At 40.5% G+C, this 18932-nt stretch overlaps 1 protein-coding gene across 1 annotated transcript in view; it reads left to right on the forward strand.

The window, feature by feature from the left end:
* AGBL1 (AGBL carboxypeptidase 1) overlaps positions 1–18932 on the forward strand; it is a 737428-nt gene that overhangs the window by 474141 nt on the left and 244355 nt on the right. The gene's annotated exons all lie outside the window — the stretch shown is intronic.

Consider the following 18932-nt stretch of genomic DNA (forward strand, 5'->3'; position numbering starts at 1 on the left):
CTTACCCACTTTCCCAGGTCAGATTCTTAAGCTCCTCCACACTGGCCCCCTTGGTCTCCTCCGGGACAGCTCCCAGGGCTTCCCCCAATGACCTAAATTATCACCTTTTCCACTATACATATTTAGCGCTTTTAATTTGTCCCCAGAAATCAATCCATCCTCTATTTGCGTCACTTTCATTTAACCCTTTCATCAGTTTCTCCCTCACGCTGGTGCATTTCCACTTTCTTGTTTGAAGGGACTCAGAAATAATCTATCGTCTTGTTAGAGCCTCGTAAAAAGGGACTTTGCAGCCTGCCAGCTATGTGATTTTTCCTCCTCTGAAAGTGAACTTCCAATGATATTAGCTCTTTTTTTTGTTTGCTGTAGAATTGCATGACCGGTCTAAATCCGACTCGCCGCATGTGTGTCTCTTTTCACGACTCCTTTTCAAGTTTGCTCTGTGCTTTGAATATTTCCCTTCAAAGGGAATGGCTGTTCTTTCCCTCCAGTTACATCTCTCTTTATTATTTTCTGCACTCATTGCTATTTCTGCTCAGTTCCTCTGCATGTCTCTTCTTTCTTTTCTGGCATTTGCAACCCTTTCAATTTGGAATCACCTGAGAGTTTCCTTAGTGTGAGGTCTTCTCTTGCACATCGGGTGTGAATATAGATGATAATGTGACCAAAGGTAACAACCCTGCTTGCAGATTTCATTTGGTTATGGGGCTCTGCTTTTAAATCTTTCTATATTGTTAATAATGTGCTGAGCAAGTATCCTATGGAATTCCGGGCAGTCAACTTGGATAGCGGAAGGGGTGCAGGCCGTGGATTCACCAGACCCAGGTTGGAATCCTTGCTTTGCCACTTAACACGCAAGATTTTCTGTTAGTTAAATAGGTTACAAATGACCGCAAAGTGTGTGTCTTACAACATCAGAAATTTATTCTCTGGCAGTTCTGGAGACCAGAAGTCTGAAATTAAGGGTTGGTTCCTTCTGGAGCTCTGAGAGGAAATCTGTGCCATGCCTGTCTCCTAGCTTCTGGTGGTTGCCAGCAACCGTTGGCCTTCCTTGGCTTATAGACACAGACTCTCTTCTTCAGGTGGCCACTGCTCTGTGTGTTTGTGTGTCCTCACCTTCTCTTATAAGGACACCAATTGTTGGATTCGGGCTGATCATAAGCCAGTATGATGTCCTCTTGAAATCCTTAACTTAATTACATCGTTAAGGACCCTATTTCCAAATGAGATTATATTCACAGTACCAGGGGTTAGGACTGGGGCATATAATTTTAGGGGACACTATTCAACCCACTGCAACCTTCACCAAGTTCTTTATTCTTTCTGAGCCTCAGTTTCCTCATCTATAAAATAGGGATAATATTGTCAACCAGCAGTTATTGAGGAAAATAAATCACAAAATGTTCAGAAGGCCACTTGCATTATGGTGGGCATATAGTAAGTGATCAGTAAATATTTATTCCCTTTTCCAAAATTCTAATTGCTCCTTTGGTATGACACTTGAGAAAACAGCTGTGCTCTTATTTTACAGCCTGGAAAATTAATTTTCACAGATCTAGTGCTATGTTACTATATGAAATTCAGAAATAAGTTTCCCTCTGGTAATTAATGTGCAAGACAAAGTTGGAAATTTTGGAGAGGAAGGGGTTCAGACCCAAGCCGGGCAGGCCTCATTCTTTCCATCAGTGAATAGTTTTTGAGCACCTACTTGGTGCTAAACACAGGCTAATGGTGATAAGTGCTCAGGCCTCATGGAAAGAGAGATAATGAACAGTAACACGATAAATATGCAATATAATTCCAGGTAGCTCTAAAGAAAATGGAGAAAAGTAAAGCATGGATGGAGCATGATGTAGGGGAGGAAGAAGGGTAAGCTTTGAAAAGGTAACATTTTAGGCAAGTTCTGAAGGAAATGAGGGGGTCATTCCATGTAAGGGGCTGGGGACTCACGTTCTTGGCAGAGGGAGAAGCAAGTGCAAAGGCCATGGGGTAGAAGGAGGACAAGCAGGACAGCCAGGATGTCTGAAGCCCTGGGATGTGGGGTAGTGTTTGGAGGAGCCCAGAGGTGGATCATGCAGAGCCCAGGAGTCCAAGGTTGAGATTGGGCCTGTCACAGGTGCGAGGGAAGATCCAGTGTGGCTGGCAGAGCACAGCGTCCGAGGGCAACAGCTCCCACTGCCTGCAGTCTGGAAAGGCAGCCAGCAGTGTGGACTGAGACCACCAAAGCTGATTCTCCTGACACTGGGCAATTGTCTAGGTCACCCTGACCTCTGCCCTCCTTTTCCAACTCTCATCTCTATCTATTGTTCAAACCGTTGTCCAACCGCGTGGGTATCACCCTCTCTGGATGCTTGTTCTTGCTCTCTTTATTTTATTTTATTTTTATTATCTATTTTATTTTATTTTTATTATCTGATAGAAGTAGACAGTAATATTCCAAGACGCTTCTAGAAATCAGCATATGACAAAAGATGCACTCAGTCTGTCAATTCCCCTGGTACAAGTGACATGATAGTTCTTTTCTAAATAATTTCCTAAAATTGCAGATCCTGTTAAGTGAGTTGACTTAACGCTGACAGCGGCTGCTGTCTATTCACCTGAAGCTGAGCTCTGGGGGGGTCTGTTGTGCACTTTGCCTGGAAGAGGCCGTGGTGAGATCACATCACATTTCCAGTCTCGTGGACGGCAGTGTTCAATTATTTAATAAAAAAATATTTCCTCAAAGGATAAAAGCAAAGATGAAAAGATGAGACTGGAACTAGAGGCCTTTCCAAAAAAAGAAGAAAAGAGGCTGTGAGCATTGGGAGGAAGGAGAGAGTGAGAGAAGGCTGAGCAGAGGCATGGAATTAAGGGAAGTCCAAACGTGGATGAAGAGCGTTGTCTCGTTGCGGTGTAATGAACTTTCCTACATCCCACACATGTAAAGTCCTGTCTTTTAAACTTCTCTAGGAAGGCATTGAGAGGTATGCTTCCTTGTTCCTGCTGTCGGAGACCCACCACATATCAAGAGCAAGTCAAATTAAAATTTTATGTTAAAAGTATGAGATTAACTTATATTGATTGATCCAATTTAATACAACAGCGTATGGCGATGATCAGCCCTTGATCAAGCTGCTCAGCTGGGGACACATTCTACATTTGATAACATTTATTGAGCATCTACAGTATACAGTGAGCTTGATGGGTTGGGTAGGACACTATGGAGAAGAAGACGTGGCCCCTGCCCTCTGGGTGCATTCCATATCCATTTTGAGTCATTCCCCGTGGTCATGGGTTCTTTTTACCTCCTCTCTCTTGAAGGTGTTCTGGATTAACCAAGGCCAAAATGACTGCAAATAAATCTAACTGAGGAGGAAGTGGGGCCCAGCAGTGGAGGAATAGGGAGCATGAGCAGGAGCCAAAAGTCCAGCAGCTCTCACTTCTCTTGCACCTGTCCCATGCACTCTGTTTTACTAAGGGATGTTTTGCTGTGATGAGCCAACCTGGCCACAGGGTGTCACAACTGCCCCAGAGACTGCCCGACCCGCCAGAGAGAAGGTCTGTAAGGTCAGACACCAGCTGCTCGTAGCCACCGCTCCTGCCCACATCTCTAAGTGAGTCAGCCCTGAGTCAGCCCAGCTGCTGCGGAAATCATCCAGAATGTCACTGCTGCCGGGGCCTTGCCACAGTCCCTACAAAATTGCTCTCTAGACCTTGCGAGGCTCCTTGTATCACAGGAGGGGATCTAAATGCTGGCTCCCCTGTGAAGGGGGTGAGGAGCTGGGGATGGCCCTAGGCCTACTCGGGGCTGGCTCCCTCAGAGGCCTTTATTTATAGGAACCAGTTTGCCACCAGAAGGATTACCATCATTCACTGGAGAACGACCTGGCAGGGAGTCAAGAGACAATGATTTTGGTATTGGCTCTGGTGACCACAGAGCTGGGCCTCAGTTTGTTTCTCTGTAAAATGAAAGCAAGTCATTTCGACTCCCAGACCTTTGGGAATGATCTGGCATGTGCTATTTCGCTAGACATTTCAATTTCATTGTCTTATTTGGCCTTGATAGTCTCCAAGGTAGGAAGAGTTAGCCCCTTTTTACAGACGGAGAAACTGAGTTTCTGAGAGACTAGCAAAAGGTAATGGAAAGGCCGTACAGGGTAGACATTTTAATCCAGATCTGCCTGCATTAATCCCACCATAATTAAAAATGTTAATTTACAAACCACATGCAAACCTCTTGTGAGTCCTGGGAAGTGAATTTAAGACATGATGAGATAAAGGGCACAGGGACTCGATTTGAACTAAACTCTGTCAAAGGTACATTTTGGATCTTGGGGAAAGGGTCCAAATTTTATTTGCAAGTGAAATGTTAAGAACAAAACAGGATCCCTCGTCGATGGTATATAAAGGAGAAACAGAAGAAGCAAAACAAATTTCAATCATGTTCAACCAATAGTTAACGTGCTTCTCTGCTGAGAAAGTTTAGGACAGCAAAAGACATGCAGTTCTCAAGGGTAGGTGATAATCCGGCTGCGCCAATACCGAAATGCAGAAGAGAGTAAAAAAGGGATGGGGAAGAGGAAGGAAAATAGTGTTGGAATTCAATGGAGAAGGAAACTGTATTCCATTGGGGGTACTAGGACAGCACGAAGGAGAGGTGTTATTTCAGGTGGATCTTAAATAATGGTAAGATATCAACAGGTAATAGTACAAAGGATGAACTAACTGAGAGAAAGAAACACATAAATAGAAGTAAAAACAAAAGTTGCATTTGGAAACGTTGTATTGGTGTTCTGCTCTATTGAAGTTATGGAGTACCTAGGGAGATAGCCCTGGAGAAGCTCATTTGAATCATATTGTGGAGAGCCTTCCCAAAAGACGACTCTGAGCTTGGTGGACAAGGAGGAGCCAATAAGAGTTTTGAAGCAAGCTAGTGATGTAATTTTTATAAAGACTTCTTTGTCTATTGTATTGTTTTGGATGGATTCTGGAGACAGGAGATGGGGCGGCCAGATAAGTGATTAGTGGAATAATCTTTGTTAGAGATAACGAGGGCTTGGACTAATCTGGTGCCAGTGGGAATGAAAACGAGGAGATGTCAGAGACATTGAGATATGAACTTGAGGACTTGGGCTCTGATTAAATACAGGTTCTGGGGTATTGGAGAAAGGACAAAGAGATGGCTGAGGTTTTGAGCCTCAGTGGAAAATGAAGGTGCTATTAAGAGAGGCAGACACATCAGGAGAAGCAGGAAGCTTTGAGAAAACTAACAGGAGGAATTACATAAGGAGAAAAGAAGATGGAAACAAATGAAACAGTAGAGAGAACTTACATGATGGAGTGAAGGTGAGAAATGAAGCCAATGGAAAAAGACAGAGAAACCACCAGCTGAGGGAGATTACAGTAGAAGAATGTTCCTGAAAAGATGGGGGGGTGGGCAGTAGAGTCAGACGCCTTGAGGTTTAAGCAGGAGTAGGCAAAGCCCTTGGATGTGCTCATGAGAGAATCACTGATGACCTTTTATGAGCGTTGTTTTAGCATCACTGTCATTCTCTTTGAACATAGAGAAGCTCTGGTCATCTGTGCTTTTATATTCCTAGCATCTAACATGGTGTTCCACCCATCAAATGTGTTCAATGAATGTTTGTTGAATGGAGAAAGGAAAACACACAAACACAGTGCTGTTCAGCAAAGCTAAACAGGCAGGGAAATGAAGTTGTTAAAGAGGGAGTGGTTTCTGAGTCTGAGCAGGCAAGGGGCATCCTCTCCGTCTTTCCAAATAGTTCTGGAGGGAGAGATTGAGGCAGCTCTGGGCTAGCGCATTCCGTCTCCAACTTGACAACCAATCACCTGTGGGCTTGTTGTGTGGACTGCTGGTTCCCACCCCTAGAGTTTCTGATTCAGTAGGTCTGAGGCAAGGTCCCCAAATTTTCATTCTAACAAGTTCCCAGATGATGTGGATGCTGCTGGTCCAGTGACCACACTTTGAGAACCACTAAGCTAGTGAAAAAAATCCCCGGATACTCAGTTAGAATACCTAGGGTGAATCCCAACTCTTTCTCTTATTTGCTGTTTGACTTTGGGCATCTCTCTGTGCCCTTTTCCTCATCTGTGACATAAGGATCTTTCCTATCACCCAGGGATGCTAGGAGTGTTATGAGATTAATCTCCCAGTATGTACCTGTGCTGAACTCAAAACATTTTTGCTGCTCAAAGAAAAGTTTTAATAAGACAGAGACTGGTTGGAGCTTGAGAAGGTAGTACAGAGAAGAAAAGTATTTTTATTTGGCTTATTTAAGACGTAGAGAGATCTGTGCATGTTTTGGGGGCAAAAGATTTGGTCTGAATCAACTGATCCCTGTGAAATAGAAGATGATTTCAGAGCTGGTATGAATCTTGCTTATCCATCAGTCTGTCTGTCTGTGTGAGCTGGAGATACAAGCCTGAAGGCAGGCTTCCTCATCTGGCTCCTACAAAGTTTGCTGTAGTATCAAACTATACACATTCAGAAGGGGAAGGATAAAACGAAGCACCTTTCAAATCATACATGGATGTGTAATTTATTTCCAATAAAAATGGAGATGAGGCTGGAGCTTGATAACCATCAGCTGGGGCCAAGGTACAAAGGTTTAATTTTTTATGTTTGTGTTTAGTCATTTTTATGGTACTGGCTTCCCAGCTCATTTCTGAATAAATGCATGCAGCGTTGAAACAAATGCCAAAGAAACAGAAAAAGCCCTCTCAGAGTTTCCCGTCCATATTTATAGTGCGTTGACAGATATTGCATTGCCTTCATTTCTGGCCCTAATCAATTCGTTGCTAAAAGGAAAAAAAAAAAAAGAGAGAGAAAAGAAAATAGATGAAGAAGAACAATTTGTTTGGGGCTTCTGGTCATTACCCTTCTGTTATAACTCTCATTAGTAGAACGAGTTAGCATTACATTAATAAATATAGGAATAGAGGATGCAGCAACCAAAGCAGATGCTTATTGCAATTGCAAATATATTGCTGCCATTTGCTTGTTAAATCCAGCATCTTTAGTTTGTCAGTTTAATGCTTTGAACAGACTAAAATGTTCTCCTTATATGGATCCTCCTTCTATGTGGTCAGGATGCGGGTGGTAGGTTGAGAAGGGGTGTCTGTCTGTCTGTCTGTCCAGCTCCCTCTGTGTGTAAGGATATGACTCTGCTTGCTTGTGTGCCTTGGGCCTTATGAATCCAGGTCCTTTACATCCTTACCTTGTTCCCCTCTTCACTGTTGGCAAAACTGTGGGCCAAGCACTGCAAAGAGAAACAGCCTGTTCCACAATAGCGTGTGGACTTCAGCACTGATGGATCACGTCGGTAAACTGCTGGGAGCTCCTGAATGGCTCTGCCATCCACAATGGATTAAAATGGAGACCGAGAGAGCAAGACAAAGGCTCTCTGGGCTGCATCCCAGACTCAGAGGAGGGAAATTAGGGGCAACAGTGCCACGGTGGAAGAGAGGCTGTGTGATGCTTCTCCAACATGAATCTGCTTGTGAATCACCTGGGATTTTGTTAAAAAGCAGATCTGATTCCACGAGTTACCGTGGATGCAGATGCTGTTGGTCCATGAACCACAGTTTCAGGTGCCCTAGGACTTCGTTCTCTTGCCCTGGCCAGTGGTGAGTTTCAGCTTCTTCGGTTTAACTGTTTGTCTTCTGTGACAAGAACAATTAGAGCTTTGCTCAGATAGCTCCAGAGGACCACATAGCCTTTCTTTCAAAGTAGAAGAAAATTAATTGGCAGGGTTGGAATCATATAGGGAAAACCCTTGATTTTTTTTTCAAGATATAGAGGAAGTGAGATCATAAAGCAATAATAATTGTGTAGAGATGACAGTGGGGTTTGCCTCCTTGTTCATTCTAACCCGAGTTATTATTTTTTAGGAATGGCTTCCTCATGTCACTGGTTCCTAGAAGGAAGAAGGGGGAGACCTGGGTTTGAGGAAGAGAAAAGGAGTCACATTTATTGAGCACGCTTTGTGCTAAGTTTAGCAAACATTTCAGGTTTTACTCTTAGCAACAGCCTTAATGGGGTGGTAATAACATACGTCAAAGATACAGGAAGTCAGAGGGACTTAGAGAGATTGAGTGACTTTCCCAGAGCCAAGTTTACTGAGGAGACCTACAATCCATGTTCCTTTATTTATAAAAAATGCTGTTTCTAACTTACTCATTCTTTTGAGACCTGTAGTTTTATTTGAGGCCTACCAGTATCTTTGATTTATCTCTTACATCATTTCCCATGAGATATGTGGGACATCCTGAGTACAAGAACCTCCTGGGAGGATGAGCATTCATCCTTTATGGGATGATGGAAGGTTTTCTGGTCTCACTAGAGTCCCCAGGGAGATGCACAAAAACGCTGTTTTGGGCACCTGCAGGGTCCAGTGGCCTCTCCCAGCTGCCCCCAGGTGCTGAATCTCTTCCACTCTGAATTCTGTCCTTCCATGGAACTGGTAGCTCCTTTTATTGCCTATGCCTCCACTTTCTCTTGCTCCTTCTTTTGTTGAGGATTTCCAGAAACTGGTAGTCCCCCTTGTCTCCACTGGGTTCCCTGCTTTTCTAGTAATTTTAAGTTAACTGGGTCTATTTGAATTACATAGTTGCCCTCATGACAAAGAGAGGAAGTTATGTGGACCGTGTAAACCACTCGAATTGCTCAGATCGTCTTCCTGGATGTCAAGATTCTCCTACTTCCACCCTCACAACCATGACAATAACTAAATCCCATCATATTTGTTTGCACAAGGGCTGTCTTTGTTGTGAGCCTAATTTGCCTGTGGTCTTATTTAGGTAGAGTCACCTAGAAGTAAAGGAAGCTGAACAAGGGTATAAATTAACACTGCTCTTGGGATCCATGCCTAGTACTGGGGGTCTCTTCCACCAGCATCATTTTGTTTTCACAGTTAATTTGCAAAAAATATTTTGCTAATGATATTGTTGATTTCTTTCTTATTCTTATTGTCATTGTGGAGGTTGTTTACTTCAAACTAACCATCTTTGGTTCACTTACATTGTTCAACTATGAACCGAAAAGTCTACAAAAAACCCAAAAATATTTAAAGTCAAAATGGATGAGAACTTTCTAGATTTGATGAACATTGTGAAACTTCACATTAGGTAGACATATCAATTCTTCACTTCTTCATTGCTAACTAAAAATAAATCTACACTTAGACACATTCTAGCAAAAATCCAGAACAATTAAGATAAAGAAAATATCTTGAAGGCAACCAGAGAGAAATGATAGCTTACCCAAACACCATTTAATTCTTATAAAGAAGAGGTACATGTCTAAAAAAGAAAAGCTGGGTTGCATAACAATGAGTTGATGGAACTTAGGTGAATCGTTACCTTTCATGGCTTCTTACACACACATTAATTATTATCTATATTATTAAGATATATCAGATTAGTTTTGCTGTATTTGACTGCACCATAAATTATTGTTTGTGTAATATGGTCAGATGCTCACAATTTAAAAGAAAAAAATGTGTATCAAGAGGACATTGGTTATGAAATGAAGTAGACTTGACATCTGACATCATAGATTGTCTTTTATGTACTTGATATACTGGAAAGTACTTAGCAGAATGCTTCACATGTAATGAGCTCTCAAGAAATAGACACTGTTGAAAGAATATTGGAATGCTTAGTCTTCAACAGATTTCTTATTTTAAAATTTCCTGGTCTTTTAGATAGATAGTTTCCATGTGAGGTGAATTAACCCCAGGAGAGTATAAAGGACCATTCTGTGACATCTTGGAAGAAAGTCTTAGAACTTCTTTCTTGTATTTACAACATAGGATTTTAGTTTTATACAATGTATACTACATTTTTACTGTACTATGTGTATATGACCTTATAAATAATCCATCACACATAAAATGGGGTGAATGCTCAAATGCTAATAGGTATGCAAAATCACAAGTATTTGGAATGCAAATCAATACCACTGTGAGATACGACTTCACACTCATTAAGATGACTAAAATAAAAAAGACAGACAATAGCAAAAGTTGACAAAGATATGGAGAAATTGGAGCCCTTACATACCATTGATGAGAATGTAAAATGGTGCAGCCACTTGGGCAAACAATTTGACAATCCTTTAAATTGTTAAAAATAGAGTTACCATATGACCCAACAGTTCCACTCCTGGGTATATAAGCAAAGGAAGTGAAAACATATGTCCGCACAAAAACTTCTACATGGATATCCCTAGCAGCATTATTCAGGAGAGCCAAAAAGTAGAAACAATCCACAAGGCCAAAAACTGATGAAAGAATAAACAAATGTGTTATATCCATACAGCAGATGTCATGAAAAACAATGAAGAACTGACACATGCTACAACATGAATGAACTTTGAAAGCATGATGCTAAGTGAAAGAAGCCTGACACAGAAGGTCACATATTTTAAGATTTCATTTACAGATTATGTCCGGAACAGTCAAATCCACAGAGATAGAAAATAGATTAGTGGTTGCTTGAGTTGGGAGAAATGGAAAATGGAGAGTGGCTGCTAATGGGTATGGGGTTTCTTTTTGGGGTGATGAAAGAGTTCTAAAATTAGACAGCAGTGAGGGTTGTAAAACTCTGTGATAAAACTCAAAACACTGTTAAGGTTTTTAATAAAAAAATATGTTTCAAAAACACTGCTTTAGATAAACTCATGCAAACTGGTTGAAGCCGGTATAGCTGAGAAGACTATGAAAGTAAAAATATTCCATTTCATTTGTTGCCTCATTTTTTTCTCTCTTTTAAAAAGCACAATCTCTAAAAGATGTTTTTCTTTAAATTATCCCTATAAGCAATGATTCAGCAAGAGATGGCATGTTGCATTTTGTGTATCCTTATGGTGGTCTAAAAGGAACCCCACTGGATGTATATTGAGGAATTAGGACATGCAGCATAAACTAAACTACTAAAATTGTTTTACAAACAAGAAGAAAAACAATTTCATCAGATTTGTAATATGGTCTCATTTAAGGGACTGTGAAAAGAGAGAAGGAAGATCTCTTCACATTTTCTTCTATTTAAGCCTAAAAGACTCAGAGTTTACCCATAATTCCACTTCTTGCCCTATTTTTGGATGGGAGGGAATATGGTGCCCCCCCACCCCCCACCTCGTTTCTGAGTAATTATCAAGGGCAAAGTACCGTTGGCTTAAATTGCTATTCAGGTTGCTGTGGAGGTAACTTAGAAGAATAGCCGATAGATGGCGCTGTTTTAGGACACTGGTTGGAGGCTAATGTAACAGATGCAGTCCAGCATCCGGCGTTTTTCCACAGTGGTCATTTAAGAATCCGACGTGTTTGACAGTTACCCTGAGTTCTTACTCTGGGAAAAGTGGTTCTATAGGTGTGTTGGTGCTGGGAGTAAATCTAGCTTTTGTGGGGACTCCCCTGAATTTAGGGGATCCTGTATAAGAAAAAGATTACAACTATGAATACAAAAATAGTTATGAAAGTGAATATTTATTTAGGATGACAAAAGATATAACACATCACACAGGTAAGAATGCTGTCAACTCCCACCAACATGAAATCTAGAAAAATATCTTATTTCAAACATGTGTCTCTCCTGTCCTTCCCTGTTCTCAGTGCCAGGTATATAGGATGTAATTGTAACAGAACTCCTGGCCCTGACTTTCATGCCACATCATTGGGTGAGTCAGCACAGTTGGAAGCAGGAAAATTATTGGAAGATCTTTCTCCGCTGGGATGGTAGCAATGACTTAACTACACGAAAGATTCCCTCTGATGCCCAAAATGCCATGGGCGCCACATTACCACGCCACGGGAGGGAACTGTGATGGAGGGGAGTGAGGAGGTAGCATTATCAGAGAGGAGAGGGAGGGCAGTGCTAACCCATTGCTATGAAGATACCACGTCTGCCAATTTTACAATAGGGCCCTGGAAAGAGTCTGTTAGGGGTCCTGACAAGTAAGCTTTTGTAGCTTCATGATAAACGTGTCTCCACTGATTCCCCTTTAGAGACGTTTTACAGATGTCCGTTCAAATAAATCTATTTTCCCCGTCTCATCTGGGCAGTTTTATAGGAATGATGAGTCCATAGGACATTTTGAAACATTCCAATTTAAAATGAGAAGAGTACAGAAGAAGAGGCAGCTTGAGAAAAGTGTTCTTTATCAAGATGTATTTTCCTAGAATACCTTGCACTTTTTAAAAAATTCTGATTAGTAGAACAGAGATGAAAAATCTCTTTTTTTCCCTCATAAAATACATTTAAAAAAGCTAAAACAAATCTATAGAAGTTTCCTCACTGTGGGAGTGTTATTAGATTACCGAGTCATTGTGAGTCAGAAATTTTAAATCTTGTGGCATCCCACCGAACCCTCATTATTATGCATCTAAAAAGTCAGGAAAAGATCACGTTCTTTAATATATTTAACTGAAACACCATGAAACCATCTCTAATGACTCAAAGGCACAATTCAGTTCTTTCATCTGGTCAATACATCTATATTAGTGCCAATTACATGTTGGGCTCTGTGTTGGACTGCAGATGGATTTAGAGATTTATAAGACACAGACCCTGTCCTCAAGGAGCTCATAATTTTTTTAGGCAGAATGAGGTATGTATTCAAGTAACTGTAATAAAAATGCTGGGTAACAGGTAGATATAAAGGACTGCAAAAATTCCAGAGAGCATCATCCAATCATTCATTTGAAGATGGAGGAGTGAATAAAATATATTTGGTCCCTGCCTTAATAGAGTTTATAATCTAGTAGGCAAGAGAAGCATTAAATAACTCCACACACTCATGAATATATAATTGGGAGGAAATGAAAAGAGGGCCCTTATTATATTGGAGGGTCATAAAGTCCAAAATGGTGGCACATGAGGGAGACTTGAGTAGTGAGTGTGAGTGACTTACGTAGGGGGGGCAGAATGCTTTAGGCAGAGAGATGCACAAGTGTGAAAGTTCTAAGGGGGGAGAGAGCTTGGTGCATTTAAGGAACTGAAAGAAGGTGAGTGTGGCTGGATTACAGTGAGTGGGTGAGAGGGCACCAGGTGGTTCAGAGAGGAGGGCAGAAGCTAAATCCTGAAGGGACTTACAGGCATGTTAGCAATTCTGCGCAATGGGAATCCTTTGGAAGTACCGAAACAAATTACTCTTGGATGGTGTTGAGTTTGGGCTGGAAGCAGAAACAAGTCCTGGCCAGAGGTTACTGGAGTCATCAGAGGGACAGACTATGGTGACTTGGGGCAGAAGCAGTGAGGGTAGAGGGCAGGAAGCAGTTAGATTGTGCAAGTAGAATGGATGAGACTTGGATATGAATTGAGTGGGGAGAGTGAGAGAGAATGACCATGCCAGACTATTTGTTTTCATATTATAATCTTAGCTCTGGGACAAGACTGTAAGCTCTTTGAGGCAGTGGACAAGCTTTCTGCTTGATTTGTGCTCTTGGCAGCATTAAGATTGCTGAAGGTGGTTAAGAAATATCGATTTGCAATTTGCTGTACTGCGTAGAAAACCTAGTTCCCTAGCCTTCTGCTCCTCACAGCTCTCTTTCCATTACTGCATTGCTTCCTGCTCAGGACCTTGGAGGAAGGACAGGAAAAAATATCCTTCACACCTCGCACTTTAGGGCTACTTACTGTCCTCTTTTCACGTAGCACGGGCTAGAGACCCATAACTGTTCCTGCTCTTTTGGATAAATCCTGCTATGGCCGCTGCCCTGACAGGGCTATCCAACACAGTAGCAGTTGGTACCCCAGCTGAGATAAAGAAATGTGATGCAGCAGTCAATATGTATTCTGTTTGCATAGTTCCCAGAGGAACGTGACTTTAAAATGTCCTTATATGCATCTTGAAGGTTTCCATGAAGATTTCAATGAAAATGGTGTGAGATCTGTCACTTTTTAATAAGCTTCAAAGGAAGTGATGCTCTCGATTTTCCCTACCATGTGCATCTCCTGGCCTGTCTCAGGATTAGGAGGGCTGCAATCAAGCTGCCATCGAACTGCCATTGTTGTGTTCCTCCATCTTGTGGGGAAACAGGTGTGGGTAATGAGCTCTGAGGGCAAAGCAGTTGCTCTGGCAGGTGCCTTGGACTTGCTGGATGGCCATGGTGGAAGCAGCATTCTCTTCAGCCTTGGAGACCCATGTCAGTGCGACATGCTGTTCTCTACATTCAGATGCAGTGTCTAAGCAATCTGATGGGAAACTTGCATTAGAAAGAGGGTCAGGTTGATTTGGAGGAAAGATGAGAAACTTCTGAGACAAAGAACAAAATGAAAGGAGAGGTAGGTGTGTGACTGGATAAGCCATCTATTGCTGAGTAACAAATTGCTGCAAAACTTAGAGGCTTAAAACAATACACATGTATTACCTTACTTTCTGTAGGTTGGAGTCTGGGGATGGCTAAATTGGGTCCTCTGCTTCAGGAGTCTCTGCCAGGCTGCAATCAAGGTGTCACCTGGTCGGTAGTCATCCCAGGCTCCACTTGGTAAGGATACACTTCCAAACTCACCCAGTGGTTATTCGCAGAAGTCAGTTCCTCACTGGCTGTTGTCTAGAGGCTGCCCTGTGTCCCTTGTCACATGGAAGTCTTGCTTTATTGATGTTGCGGCTCGCTTCATCCGTGTAAGTGAAAAGACAACAGAGAGAGTGCCAGCAAGGTAGGAGTCAGAGTCTTTTGTAACCTAATCATAGAATTGTCATCTCATCGTCTTTGTATTCTATTGATTAGAAGCAAGTCACTAGCTCGAGCTTACATCCAAGAAGAGGGTATTACACAAGGGCAGAAATACAGGAGAGGGAGATCATTGAGGGTCATCTTAGAAGTCTGCCTACCCCAAAGACCTTGAATTAAATCTACTTTCAACTATTGAAACTGTCATGGCACAAGGGAGGGAAGAAAAGGAGTTTCTTCGGTAAGGACCTTCCTTGCTACCTAGTCAAGACTCCGAAGTGTTATTTTCACGTTGAGCTCTGATCTAGGTCAGATTAACGTGGTGGCCACAGAAACAGTCTGGTAAGCACAAGTGATTTCTCAGTGACTTGTTATTTACTACTGTCTCTCAGACATCACGGAGGACACGGGCCTTCTACACCACAACATCTCCTCACCCACTTGACTCCTCCATTACAACACCGTTGCTCTAAAATTGCTCTCTTCCTATCTCCTCCAAACAACTTCCCTGATCTCATCCTTTCTTCCAGTTCTAGGTTACAAAAGTCCAGAGAAAAGGTGTAGCTACAGCACAGAAATGGCCTGGCAATCGCTGAACCCTCTTTGGAGAGTGGAGGAGGGGTATAATTCAGCGGGCCAAACAAGTTCTGTTTACCAGGCAGGGGAAGATGAAAGCTGGAAACCCACGTATATTAATATTTTCAGTCTCATCACATAACATTTGTTGGGTGCAGGTTTTATCTCTCTAACCAGACTGCAAACTCCTCGAACGCATGTCCTTATCTTCTGCTTTCTTGTATCCCCCACAGCAAACGTTGGGCTGAGGTGGGATGAGTGCATGGCGTGTGCACTGGGCTGTGACATTTTTCCATTGGAATGAGTGATTCAAAGAGATAATGTGTCTGAAAATGCTATGTAAATCGTAACACTCTATATACATGTCACAGTTATTATTGTCACTATCATCGCCATCATCATCATCATCCTATAGCACATTTTTTATGCACCATCTGCAAAAATAGGCCCTCTCCTAGATAGATGCTCTGTCTAGACCGCTAGAATTTGAGCTCAGCAGAATAAACAATCCCTTCCAAGGATACGTTGATGCATTGAGCCTTTGCTTTACAATTCAGGATTATAAATATTATAGAATGGGAATATTACATATTATATCAATCTTGTTTCTAAATATTATATTTTTTCTGGTTATAAAAGCAATCAGGTTTATCATATAGAATTTAGAAATAAAATGAGAACATAAAGGAGAAGAAACCACTTTTAACATTTTACCATGTTTTTTGCAGCTTTTTATGTATGTGTGTCTGTATGTATATATGTACATTCACAAGTATACATAATATGTGTGCATGCCCAGATATGTGTGCATAGTTGTATATACAGATTTTGTTTTGCTGAGTTTATATTCTATCATAAGCAATTTCCTATATTATTAAATACACTTGAAAATATTATTGGTGACATAATATTCCATTCAAATATAAGTAATAACAAGTTGAACCTTTTCTCTACTTTTCAGAGATTAAAGTTTCTACTTCTTCACTGATATGAATAATATTCCAGTTGATATGTGGTAATAAACCATTGTCTACATCTCTAGTTGTTTCCTTTGGAATCTTAAAAGTTGAATAACAGGTCAATTGTATGACCTTTTAAAATATTTTTATAGGGGCCAGCCTCATGGCCGAGTGGTTAAGTTCACGTGCTCCGCTTTGGTGGCCCAGGGTTAGCCAGTTCAGATCCTGGGTGCAGACCTACACACTGCTCATCAAGCCACGCTGTGGCAGCGTCCCACATAGAAGAGCTAGAATGACCTACAACTAGTATATACGACTATGTACTGCGGCTATGGGGAGAAAAAAAAGAGGACAAAAGTGATGCTTAAAATATTTTTATAAATTTGGCAAAGCATTCCTCTGGAAAGAATTTGCCAGTTTCCATTCTTCCAGGAGTCTAGAATGTTCCCTCTCTCTTCCCACCCTCAACTGTATTAAATAATATCATTTTTAAATTTATGCTGATTTGATAGAAATATACTTATATTTTGTTTCAGTTGTGTTTTTTAATAACTCAGGTTGATTTTTTTCCATATTTTTTTGCCATTTGTATTTATTTTGCTGTGAATGACTTATTCATGACTTTTGTCAACTTGACTTTGAATCTTTGGGTCTTCCCTTTTTTCTTCTTAATTGATAAAGTCACTTTAATAGCTTATTTTAACCTTTTGGCTATCATATTACAATCATTTTTAAACTGCTGTTTGCCATTAAGACTTGTATATGATGTTTTTAGCATCCAAGTAAATTAATTCCTTCCGTAGTATTTATTAGAGCTAGCATGCCATATTCAACTATTTTCCCAAAATTATTAACCATTACCACTTATTTATTTTTGTCTTAAAATATTTCTTATGCATGTAAGAATATATAAAATATATATTAAAGAATGTGTAAAATACGTGTTTAAAGGATGATGATAAAATGAACACTCTAGTTACCACCACTCAATTTAAGAAAGGGAACCAATCTCCGAAATGATTATGATGATCATTTTCTTCCACTTCTTTGTAAGTTTACAAATATGCATATATTCCTAATCAATGCAGGATGTTGTTTAGATTTTCTGGTATTTGAACTTTATATAGATGTAACCACACTGTGTGGGTTTTTTTCTGTCAGTTATTTCTTTCATTCAAAAGCATATAGCTTTAAATTGCCCATGTCGATGCATGTCACTATAATTCTTTGTCTTTGCCGTATAGTGAATATGCCACAGTTTATCTATCCATTATTAATGGATGTTTGGGTTGTTTTCAGGTCATTGTTGTTTTGCAATTACAGACGGTATTGCTTGGAACATTCTTGTATGTGGCGTGTCTCCTGATGCAAATTTGCAATAGTGTCTCTAGGACATATCTTGAGGAGTCAAATTGTTGAGTTCTAGCATATGAGTGTGTTCAGTTTTTCTGGATAAACACCAACGTGCTTACTAAAGTGGTTATTCTAGTTTTATTTCTCTCTAGCAGTGGACAAATTGCCCATGTCTTTTCTTGGACAAGACTTAGAGTTTCTGGCTTTTTAAGTTTTATTTTTTTCTGGTGGATATGAAATATTATTTCAGTATGATTTTAATTAAGATTTTGCTCATTACTGAATGAGATAAAGCACCTCACATGTTTAGGAGTTATTCATGTTTTCTCTTCTGAGAAGTGTTCAAATTCTTTGCTTATTTTTCTGGTTTTTAAAAAAATATTTTTCTAATTGAATCACAGGTCACATGTGATTATATTTTTATTCTAACGTTTTGTCATTGTAAGTGCTGCAAATATATTCTTCCTATTTACCACTTGACTTTCCACTCTGTCATATATTTTGATTGATGAACTGAAGTTCTTAATTTTAAATAGGAAGATTTATCAATCTTTGCCTTTATGATCTATTCTTTTTGTGCCTTATTTTTTAAAATCTTCAGTACCTCTGAAAGGGAAATCTCTATTTCCTCCACACACTGACTACTTTACTTCTGACTAGATGTGTGGGTGTTTTCCCCACACCGACCAATTCTCTGACCCCAGCTGAGTGTCCTACAGTTCAACTCAATTATGACATTATCTACCTGGAGTTACCCTCAGATCCTATAGGTTAAAGGCTCAGTTCCAAAATACTGCCCTCAACTTCAGATGTCAATCGCAAGTCTGGGCCTCCAGTACCTTCGACTGACTGGCTATAGATTGGGGGTTCCCACAACCCATTCCTTAGGTTTGATAATTTGCTATGGCGGCTCACAAAACTCAGGGAAATGCTTACTTACATTGACTGGTTTATTATATAATGAAGCATATAATAAATGATACAAATAAGCAGCCAGAGGAAGAGGTACATGGGACAAGGTCCAGAGTGTCCTGCCCCTGTAGAGTTGGGGTGTGCCATCCTCCTGGCTTGTAGACATAGTCACCAACTAAGAGATTTAACACGATTTTTTTCTTAAAGATTATTGTGGTGATTATTTTTAAAAATTTTACTTATTGTCATGAAATATTATATTAATATATTACTAAAGTTAAACCACCTTTGTAATCCTAGCATAAATCCTGTTTAGCCAGAATGAATTATTCTTGACGTCATATTCAATTCTGTTTGCTAATATTTTATTTAGGATTTTGCCTTCTACATTAGCAATTCCATTTTGTTTTCTTCATTCAGTTTTATGATTCGGGTTGTACTACCTTCACCAGACGTGCCG

This window comes from Equus quagga, chromosome 2 (genome assembly GCF_021613505.1).
Source record: "Equus quagga isolate Etosha38 chromosome 2, UCLA_HA_Equagga_1.0, whole genome shotgun sequence".
Lineage (NCBI taxonomy): Eukaryota > Metazoa > Chordata > Mammalia > Perissodactyla > Equidae > Equus > Equus quagga.